A 12,621-nucleotide genomic window follows, 5' to 3' on the forward strand; every position below is an offset into this window, starting at 1 on the left:
CGTCAGCTGCAGTAGTGTGGCAATACATATGATGTCAGCAACTATGAGACGCCATTTGTAAAGAAATTACCAATATGTGTATGTCATTTATGATACACACTCGCAATACATATGCAGTCGCGATGTTGGACAAACGCAATTCAAGTTTAACCCAAATCTCAAAGGATTGTTTTTCATTGGAGGAAGAGCATAAATCTTACAATAAAATAGAGCGAAGTACAAAATACGAAAACCTACATGTGGCAACAGAAATATAGAACAAATAAAGAGTATCAAAAGTTCAGAAAGATATAAAAACTTCCAAAGAATGAAAAAAAAGACCACTGAAAATTGCATAAAAAAGACAAATGAGGCACATTTTGAAGAATAAAATCTGCACAGTTAGTTTTGAGACATGTAAGAGAATGGGAGTTTTGGATTTCGTGTGGGAGACTGTTACTGGCTCTAATTATTTTACTGGAGGAATCCTTGTGGACCCTTTCTATCATAGATATTTAATTTGGTGGAAGAGCGGGCCCAAATACCATTGTGGGGATATTTCTCTGGTTGCGTGGTAAATATATTAACCAGATATTTTGGAGCAAGTCTATGAACAATCTCCCACTTCTTGGACATTGATATTAAACCGCTAGTTAATACTCATCAATTTGAGCTCACCAAGCAGGTCTTTGGCATGGCTCCGCGATGGACTATCTAGTATAATACTCTAACAACGATTTTGAAGGTGCTGAATGTAGGTTTTGGGGAGGATACACCAAACTGGCGAGCAATAGTCAATATGAGGTAAAATAAGAGTATTTTACAAATATTTTCCGAGCATCATGCATAAGGGACGGCTAAAGGGAGAGACTCTTTTGATAACAACAATTTTAATTTTCAATATTTGCCCTGAATTTAAATTTGTCATGCAACTACCACACCATAATATATAAGCAGGCAGTTGTTATTCCATAACAACTCCCTGGTAGAAGTAGACGTTCGGACCTGTTCAATAGGATCATTGGTAACTGACAGGGACATATTACCCCTTGAAGGGTATGTTTTTTTTTTCTTTTACCACAAAATATAGTAAGTTTATATATACCTATGTTAACTTTACTAAGTTTATTCGCTATAAGCCAGAATTACTTTAAAGGGTGGGTTTCACAACACTGAAGTCGTTATAGATCCAAGATAAAATACAGTGTCAGTAGCATACTCATTTTAACTTCAGAATTCCAAGACAGGATTGCAGACCATTTACATAAATCATACATAGGAGGAGCCCCAAGGATAGAGCTCCCTCGGGAACACCGGCTCTAATGGGACGGAAGTCAGACTTAACACCATTTACTTCAAAGGTTTGTAGTCTGCAAGAGAACCATTCGTTTTCAACGCCACATTTCCCAAAACTAATGAGGTCTAGGGCAACCATACTGGTTTAAGTCATTATAGACATACTCTGCCAAGAAAAGAAGTCTATAGTTTGAGTTGAATAACTCTTTCCTAAGCCAGATTGGGAGTTATTCAACAGATGATTAACTTAGACGACGCCTTTGGTCAGTTGGGAATGAACAATTCGCTCCATGATTTTGAACAGAACTGGCAAAATGGAAATTGTACCCATGCAGGTTCCCAGGCTCAGCTCTATACTACCTGTTTTATAGATGGCAGTCACTTTACCAATTGTCCATTCAAAATTGGAAATGTAGCAGTTCTGAGGGGAAAGGTTCACAAGATGTCATTTAGGCTGTCAGCAATTTCAGGGGCACACAATTTAACAAGTGCGGATGCAGTGGCGGAGCTAGGGGTATTGGTCAGAGGGGGCGAGAATGGTCTGTAGGGGCGCTTTCGACACTATCCAAGCGGAGCGCCACCACGAGTTGGCGCGGAGCGTACAGAATTGTTTTGAGTAAGATACTCCCTAGATCGCCAGAAATGACCCTTTCCGGGCCTTGCTAATTTGCAGATAATGTGACAAATGTCAATAGGTAGATGAGAGCACAATAAAAAATGCAATAATCGCGAATAAGTAAAAATTGGAAAAAGCTGAAAAGGGCGCCAGCAGTCCATTTGAGTCCGTCAGGGGGGGGGGGGCATCCGCCCCTGACTGTATGGACGCTCCGCCACTGTGTGGATGGAATATTATCAAGGCCAGTTGCTTTGTTGCCTGGTAATGCATTCAAAAGCTGTGCCACATTACTTACACAGATGGAATGCCTTGGTCTTGATTTTTTTAATAGATCGTAACACTTAATGCAGTCGCAACGGAGGTATAGCGCATAATACTTCAAATGATGTAATTTGCATGTCACTATTATCGTTAAGTGTTAGTCTTAATAGCAGGACGGGCATACCGGTTGGGTAAGCAGGTAGTGCCTAAGAGCCCAGCGCATTATCGAGGGCCCACTCAACTCGGCATATATCCTCTTTAATTCCAAGAAGGCTTTTGTACGAGCATTGATCCACTATTCTAACTATACGTGAGCCTCGTGCATGAGTAAACTGCAATAAACAAATATGCGAATATGCAAGGTATTACAGTCTCAGTTTTTCGTTCAAGCATGCCCATTACCATTCAATAATGTTTTTTTTTCTGTTCAGTTCATGGTATTTACGTGTTCAATCCGCCCGACTGACTTTTCATTAGAGTTAGAAACTTATAATTATAGCATTGGGCCTCATACACGAAAGATATGGGCTAAGTCCTGACTAAACTGATTATTTGTATAAGGACGGATTTGAGGCCACCCCTCTTGTTATTGTTGGCTATATGCGGCTGACGGTGATTCGTAATCATCCGATGAACAGATTATCGTCGTTAATCCTCACCTGCCTAAAGGGGGGTTGGATATTATAAGGTAGATGGACACTATGGATTTAATCGATCCCTCATCTGTCAACTCGAATACGTCTTAATTTTTTTTTTTTTTTTTTTGTAAAGACTACAAAATCCAAAATTTTGGAACTTTGCGAAATGTATTCATAAAGATCATCAATTGAAGAAGAGTTGATATCTACAATTAAAAGAAAGTATATTGTTAAAGATATAGCAATATTTAATACTGCAGCATTCTGCCCCCAAAATTGAATGGTATTCGTCTGTGCTTGACCAGTTAATTGCAATTAAAAGAATATTATACCCGATCATGATTTTCTTATTATTATTTTAGGTATAGAACTGTTACAATGTTGTATATCGAGTTATTACGGTGGCTTAATAGCGACATAGAACAGACAAAATGAGATAAAAAGCCACACGTTTGAAATATAAAGTTACAATTTTGAGATGAAAAGTCACAATTTTGAGATAAGAAGTCAAAAGTTTGAGATAAAAAGTCAACATTTTGAGATAAAAAGTCAAACTTTTTAGATTTGGGGACACTTATTATTATTTTGTTCCCTATGTCCTTATTAAGCCACCGTAAGTTATGACTCAAGTCACAAAATGTCAAATGTTAAAAGTGAAAAGACCCATCCGAAGATGTTCATCAACTATTTCCACATAGAGACAATACAGTGACTAATTGAATCAGGAAATCACCTATACAATTCGAAATCTATACTCGGCCTTAATACATGATAACTCTAACAAATTTGAAAACAAGATTTATTTCAACCTAAACAAAGTTATGTTGGGAACAGATTGTTTAACATTCCAATATATGTTACAAAGTGATTGGCGATCCCTATTGCAAGGTCCGTATTGCGCATGATCGGTCCTGACATGATTGTTGTTGCCTGTTACTCTTTGGAACCTAACATTTTGGTACACGGTAAGTAGTTTCAAGTTTATTTGTACCATCATCATTAATCTATATTATATAACATGATTATTATTAAATTAATATACTTATATATAATAAATTATATGCAATAATCAGTATATATATATATACATATGATGGGTATAGAGGAGTCAGAATAAGCAAAGCTTTTCGAGTATGACTCCTTACAATAAAGAAAGGAAAAGAAATAAAGAAAGTAATTAGCAATGTGCTAATACAAAAGAAAAACAGCAACATTTAAGATTGGTCTAAATATGCATATAATTATATGTAATATGTAGTCGACATCCATTTTTTTCTTAACCTATTTTTAAAAGTATAAAAGTATTATTATTATTATAAAAGTATTTACTCCATTGTAATATTTTCACTCGAATGTGGGAATCGCGGATCATCCTTCAGAAACAACCGAGTTACTTGGCAAGCGTTTTAGAAGAAGACGATAATGGGAACGTCCCTTTCGAATTCGTTGTCATTATTCTTTTTATAGTGAGTTACATGTGCATTGGTGCTTTAAGTTTTTCGCTCTCTGAAGGATGGAGTTACCTAGAAGCGTTTTATTTCACATTTATCACTCTGACTACGATTGGATTCGGCGACTTTTATCCCATAAAACATATCGAGAATAACTCTCTTTTTCCTTGTATGATATACACACTGGTAGGTCTCTGCTGTTTGTCAATGTGTATCACCTTGTTACAGGCCAGGTTTATTAAACTTGTTACAAATATCAAATCCAATGCATTGTCAATAACAAAGTTTAGCACCGAAAGAGAAGCCGGTACAAATTCATCATAGTTCATGGTGTCGAGGTAGGAATCTTTTACAGTTGATACAGACTGGCGTTTGAATGGTTAACTTTGATTCAGAGACTGAGTACGTATAGTTCTGGTGGACTACTGTCAGCATGGAAGTATCACCTAGTTACCGGTTCATCAAGGTTGCGTATTTTGTTATATGTAGGCTTATGTATTTACGCCAAGTTCTCCATGAAGGATTTACTTGAGAAACTATATCTACCTTTATATAGCTATATGTATAATTATATATACTATATATAACTATGTCTATGACTCTAACTATATAACTTTATTTAACTAACTATACACATATATAACTATATATAGTTACATATAAATATATATATATATATATATAACTATATATATATAATAAAGTTATAATTATGATGTGTGTGTGTGTATAACTATAACAAAAAGAGCGACCTTTATATACATATTCGTAATTATTTATGAGTATACGTGGAGTTAGAATAAAATAGCACCACATTTAAGCCACAGACAGCTCATTCAGTCAGACATCTCATTTAATCCCTAAAGTATAGTTTCTTTCTTTTGGTATAGTTATTTGCATATATATACCAATAGTTTAATACCAACACACAGAGATGCAGAAGGTAATAAAAGCAACATATTATGTAGCCTGCGTTGACCTATAGTTCCTCTTCATTACTTCCAGTGACGTCATCCCAACCTTTGCACCCAAAGGTCCCGATTGCAATTAGCTTACTAGGAGAAAGGAAGGGGAGAGGGAGGGGTGGGATGCCAGTGTCTTGCACCGAGAGTTATATCTTACACTTTACTGACATGACCTTTTCAATTTGAATGCAAATCAAGTTACTTCAATCTTAGCAGAATGCAAAGGAAAGATAGAGACAATAATACGCATTGAAGAACCTGAGGCAAACTAATGATAGTCTAGAGGTCTAAAAAACAAGGAGGAGGAGGAGAAAATATATGAGATAATTAGGCGGATATTAAATAATTAATAAACAACCACGGGTGCCTATTGTGCTGAGTTTTCGTCGTACAGCCGGGCGGTGTCTGTTCACTATATGACGTAACACGATCCTTTTATCTCAAAATCGTCAATTGAGAGACTGGCCAAGGAAAATAAAAACATCGTTTTACGAAAAGACACTGTCACCCGTCCAGAACAGGACCACTAGTAGACCGTGGGGCATAAGGCAAAAATCCCTTTAGTTTTTGAGTTCCGTAGTCCACCTCTGGGGGCAACATCATTTCTTAATAAAAGTGTTGCTTAGAACACCCTAAAATAAAATTCACTTTGTTTCACCAAAATTTCGCGGACGTAAAAGGAGAAAATGGCGGTAAAAGAATACTGGAAATAAACCACAATCGGCACCAGCTCGAAATCAGCCAAAGCCTGCCAAAATTTCTCGGTGATGTATTCTGAGCAACCACTGTCTTCAAAGGAATCTAAAATTTGTATGTTTGAAGCAATGCTGTTGCACTACTGCCACGAGGTAAATGTTCCTTTGTACCACAAGCTCCGTACATATCAATTGGGATTAATCTGGCAAGATCATGGACAAAAGTTGTTCTGTTCCAAGCGTTTGGATTACAGTGACTGCTTATCCAAGCGACCATTTTCTTCGATTGTGATTTCGAAGTAATATTGACCTTTTTCATGATTACTCCCTCCTTGAATGGAATGTACTCCCCAAACGGAGCTACGACTTCAGATTTAGAATAGTAAGTGAATGACATGTTGAATTTATATCCATTGAATCCCAAAGGGCGTGCCGATCCCCTTCCCCCTGCTCTCAGAGCTCTCATCAGTGCTATAAACCCACACTTGATGAGCCTTGCGGACAGCCATAGCTCTCTCCCAGGTAGAGCTGTTTACACCAGCAGCAAAGATGACCACATCTGCATCTTTGATAGCACTTGCATCTGCTATGGATGCAATAAAAGTTATTCTTTTATCTGTATGCGGACATTCGAAGGTTCGCGGAAACCATCCCTTGAGAGATGCCCAATAAGGATTACAAAAAAATACGTCGGCAATTAAAGTATCATTAATTACCCTTTGATAAGGAACTACTCTGTTTTGAGTATATGAAAGATTCCATGAACTTTCATTTTGCACATGTTGCAGTGTTTTGCTATATGCATCCCACGGTCGTAATTCAAAGACGGTAAAGTTAGCGGTGCCTTTTCTTTTCGGATATTGTTCAACTCTCAAGGTACGAATTCCACAGGTTAGTAATATTGCAATGACAGTCATTACGACGAGTAAAACATTGAGGCACTTCCTTTCTGTTCCGATAGCCATACTGATGTTTAACGTGTATATCTCGTACATATGTTCACACCAAGCGTACTCATCCACGGAATATAGAATGATCGATACCACTTGCGCCTTCAAGAAATGCCGGTTAATCTACACAACATGTGCATCCACCGAAGATAAACTATATAGGTGTTACAAGAGCCTCCACCAAAGATTAAAAGTTAAAAACAGTGAGTAGGACTGTGTATATAGTTATCTCATTCTCGGACCATCCTGGTTAAAGTTTAAAGTTAAAAATGTAATCTTCTTCTATTCTGATATGGAAGGCCTTGTTGGTCACATATTTGGTGCCTCCGTGACTGAATACAGTAACAAACTCAAGTTAAAAGTGCTACCTTTGTATACTATTTCGATAATATTTTACATCTGTTATCGGTGCATATTTCTTATCAAGTGGTTTGATCTCACCTCTTAAACTACAGCTCACATGCATGGTCAAGTACTTAGACACCAATGTAAAAGATAGAACGGAGGGAAACTGCTGATTTTTTTGCGAAAATATTGATGCGGTCATACTATCTATTGGTACGGTTTGGCAAGGATTAAGGAGAAGGAAGAACATACTTTTTTTTTGTATTAACAAGGTGTCACATGAGGTTAGACGAAGGTGTCTATCTATAACCCGCAGGTCATATTTATATTGTATATATTTTTTGTAACGATAAAATTTATTAAGGGCCCGTTGCTGTCAACTTTGAACCGAGATAAAAGATATCTTATGGATAAGTTAAGTAATATAGCGGGGAATATTGCAAAATATTTTTCAAAAGGGTTGTTTGTTGGTGAAGAACATTACTTAAGTCTACGAACATAAATAAGATCGCTGCAGGAGGATGGGCCTACGGATATTTTCTATCTTGAATGTAATTAATTCAATCTCTTTGTCTTAAATGACGGTGCATAGATTGTGCACTAATAAGGACTGTAAGATTTGAGAGACACCAGTTGAGGTATTTTACATACCCGTTAAATTATTCAATAAATGAAGTTAAAATACTTCTCCCCCCCCCCCCCCAAGAAAAAGTATTCACATGTTTCAATATCAAGTTCGTGGTAAAATTTTATCGTAACTCAACTTAATTGTCAATTCGACAAATATCGTATTTTTTTTACTTGTTATCAAGTTACGTGTAACCAGCAACATTTTCGTAATTGTGAGACCCTGCTCATTCGAGTGTCAATTCAGATCTAACAAGCCGGTACAATTGGTGACATCTTGTCATAGAAAGCTCTAGTGAGATTATTAAAGTTATGGAATACATACAGGTAATTGGTGGAAATGACCACATATCTACAATAATTACTATTAATTAGCAAATCGATCCAAAGAACCAATCACAAGTGAACACGAACACTTTCCAATGAGCTCTGCCTATATGAGTGCCGAACATCTGCGCCTATAGAAATAAATATTAATTGCCTGAAATGTCATTATTCTGTCATGTTATAATTTCTCAACGTATACAACGAGTGTGAGACACAGGAGTGTAAATGTATTCCAGGATGCATAAAATTCATATGGGGACTCCAGGCTACATAGCTATAAGGGACTGAGAGGAGTTCACACAGTAAATTGCATATATACATTCGTTATTACGACTGTATGCCAGCTGGAAATTGCAGGTAAACCGCTATATCTTCATGCAGTTTTATGTGGAAGCATGTAGGTCCTCACTATTCGTACACATATACAAGATAGTGCACGTGTGTATCGGGAAGCATGCCTGCTTGTATTTAACCATGTAAGATCACATGGACTGTGTGGACTTCCACACAGAACAACGCTTTAGGGATGTAGGCCTTACTATACGTGCACATACCAGATATAGTGTGTATCGGGAAGCATGCTTGCTTGTGTATAACTATGTCATTACTTTATATCATGGAGTATGTGGACTTCCACACAGATCAAAGCTATAGGGAAATCAACTGGAAGCTTCAGGACATATCAAGTAAAGGAGACATGTATGTCACAAACCATAACTTTTAGGGAAGAAGTGTACGAATCTTCAGCATATAATTTCAAATAGTGAATGTGGGCTTGTAGTGTATAGGTCATCACTATAGAGATGACGTATCTGGTAGAGTCCGTCACTACACTGTTATGTCCTGTAGTATACAGGTTAGCGTCTTATCTGTAATTCCATCTTTCTTTTGCAAACACAGGTCAGTAATTTTGGTTCTTAATATATCATATTTTGTCAATCTGATTGATATTTTGTGAAGAATTCGCCAATTCCCTATTCAATTTTTCTGACTAGTGAATATTAAAATATATATCTCGTCCCCACACTAAGGATACATATAGGGTATATATATATATATATATATATATATATATATATATATATATACGATTTAAATTATATATATATATATTTATATGAGGCGTATGTAGAAAGGGGACGAAAATATAACAGCCGTGGCATTTTCCTATTTTTATGTAGGGACACTCATTCGCTCAGCAGAGTCTAGCACGTAGCCAGCTATGTTCGGTTGTTTCGAACTTTAAAAGACCGCAAATCAATTTTTCTGTAAGCCGTATCGTCATAGAAAGGCGCCACCGACAATTCCTATGTCCAACAGAGTAGTTATAGGTAAGACCTTTAGTGCCAGTTGTGGCAGTTTTATGGCAGCATTTCCTGGATGTGGCAGGTCATATAAACATAATATAGCATACCATACGCAACTTGGCATCGCTTTCCTACAACCTGACCGTGTAGGAATGTTATATCAGGGAGTTGTTATTGAAACTCCCTGGTTATATACCTATCAGCAAAAATTGTTTTGTTGCCCACCCATGCAGTGAAACTGTAACTGAATATCTACGATTGTAAAAAAGCATTCATACACATTTTATGAGAATCAATGCCGTATTGTTAAAGAAACACGTAACGGCTAATGCTGAGTAAAAGTTGTTAAGCCTGTACAACCCAAGTTCACAATAGTACGACAGTGATTATTGTAATCGTCAAAATACACAGTATATTGCATCAGTCACTTCTGTGGCATACCGTTTTGAATTATAGAATAGTCCGTTCTTGTGCTGGCTGTAACTTGACGTTCAACAAGATGGTGTCCTCCTTGTGAAACTCAGTGATTCCCTTTCGGAGTTTTGAATATGTTTGTCTGCTCACATGACTATAAGGGAAACGATAATTCAAAATAAAGCACTGATCCTCCAACAGCCCAAGCTGTACTTCATACTGTTATACGCGCATATGTATTTGTATATATATATATAGATTGGTACCAACGCCGTCAGTGGGAAGTACAGTCAACGAGGGATCATTTTGTGTGTTAAGCATCCTTTGTGATCGGTTGCAAATGTACCTTTTGGTCTTCAATTGAAGGTGCATAAGTAAAATACTCAGCGATGATGAAGAGACTAATATATTCCCTAATGACGTTTTTTGCTGTAGTGATGGTGTCCCAAATTGTGGTAATCAATTGGAGATATCATACTCTGAGCTATGAGAGATATCGCAAAGGTAATGCAACCTTGGTAACGGGATATATTAAAAAACTGACGTGGAATGCCCTCAACAAATCAGTTGAAACGGATGTACAAAAAACGGAACGTACGAGGGAATTAAAAGAAACGCAAATTCTTCAACCTTTACCAAATCACAGATCTGACCGTGAACACACAGGACATGACAATTTGGTTAACGATACTATAACTGCTGCCATATTTTCTTGTAATCCCCATTGGATATCCAAAGGTGAACAGCAACGGTTTCCGCGAACCTTCGAATGTCCGCATACAGATAAAAGAATAACTTTTATTGCCGCAATAGAAGATGAAAGCGCTATCAAAGATGTAGATGTGGTTATCTTTGCTGCTGGTGTAAACAGCTCTACCTGGGAGAGAGCTATGGCTGTCCGCAAGGCTCATCAAGTGTGGGTTTACAGCACTGCCGAGAGCCCTGGAAACTCTCCTCAGGTGAGAGAAACAATAGGGGGGCATAGAAGAACCCCATTGGGATTCAATGGGTATAGCTTCAACATGTCATTCACTTACCACTCTAAATCTGAAGTCGTAGCTCCGTTTGGGGAGTACATTCCCTTTAAAAAGGAAATTGCCACGAAGAAAACAACTGTAATAGCTACAAAACCACGATTTCAAAACATGGTGGCTTGGGTGAGCAGTCACTGTTCTTCGAAAGCTTGGAACCGAACCAATTTCGTCCATGGTCTTGCCAAATTGATCCCAGTAGAAATCTATGGATCTTGTGGCACTAATCTGCGTATACCTCATAATAGTAAAATTGCTAAAACAGTGCTTCAGAAATACAAATTTTATATTGCTTTTGAAAACTACTGTTGTTCTGAGTACATCACCGAGAAGTTTTGGCAGGCTTTGACTGAGTACGAGCTGGTGCCAATTGTGGTTGGAGCTTCGAAAACGGACTATGAGCGAGTCGCCCCACCGAATTCTTTCATTTTCGCTGACGATTTCGACTCTGTCAGAGATTTAGCAAGATATATTCGTAAAGTCGCTGCCAATACAACTCTGTACAACCAATACCATCATTGGCGGCTGATGGGTAAAGCATTTCTTTACAAGAGTGTTCGCGTTTATCCATTTTCGTCGACCGAAGGAGCGTGTGCACTTTTAAATTTCCTGGAAGAGAATGCTTGGAAGGGGAACCATTCATTGAGCACGGGCCTTGACCCATTTGGATCAGAATGGTTAGGCAGTTGTGGATTATGTGGTAAACATGATTGGATGACTGCCTATGACATTGCAAGTAACGCCTATCTTCCAAAACTTCGGACCGTTTTGTCTAATTCTTCATTATATGGCGTGCCATTTGCGCATTCTCACCCAGTGCAAGGCTGAAAAGGTCATAGCATTAGGACACCACTTTTTTTACGCGCATATATGTACAGATACGTACATATAGGGTTGAGAGTGGTTCTAGGTATAATCAAATTTCGCCTCCTTTCTTGCATAGACGTTTATATACTGTAGTCGCATTGGTTAGTTTCGCTTTAGTCAATTACTTAGCAATTTAATAAAACTACATTTTTCAAGGTCACGGTGCTATTGCAGATTATTAATTCACGTTGCATATAGTAAGACCCAGTAGCCCTAAGCCCTCCATATGTTTTAATCCGGCCCGTGGGCGGACACAGAGGCGTATGTTTGCACATGTTGAAGTTTTTTAACCCTGTGCACGGTTTGCAGATAGAGTGTGTAGGCTTATAGGTAACATATAGGGAGGGGTGTACAGTGCAGTATAAATTAACTTCGTCGATTTTATCTTCTGTCCATTTGTTTGGTGACCAATGTGGATTTTGTGGTTATTAAAAATTTATCATTGATATAAGTGGACGAAGAGTCAGGAGTGCTAGGTCAGTGGTTAAAGCCGGTGCCTTCCAATCATAAGGTCCCCAGTTCGAGATTAATGTATGTCGTCCAGTTACAGAGTTGTTGACAATTGAAAATTCATAATCATAGACGTTAAATATGAATCTAAGAGACTGACTTCGGTCAGCTTGCTGCTTTGATAAGCCAATGAGGCTTCTTCGCGAGTTCCTGCTTGCATCTATAGGATCTAAAGTACATACATACACACATGCATATAGTAAAGGCAATCCTTATTCATTTATTCAACTTGCCAGTTTCATTCTATAGCGAATAGAGACGTTAACAAACCATGCATGCAACGCATTTTGTATTACCGCAGCGATACGTGCCGTAAGGTAGCACCATGGAGGTAAAAACAGG

Source organism: Apostichopus japonicus, chromosome 19, assembly GCF_037975245.1.
Source record: "Apostichopus japonicus isolate 1M-3 chromosome 19, ASM3797524v1, whole genome shotgun sequence".
NCBI lineage: Eukaryota > Metazoa > Echinodermata > Holothuroidea > Aspidochirotida > Stichopodidae > Apostichopus > Apostichopus japonicus.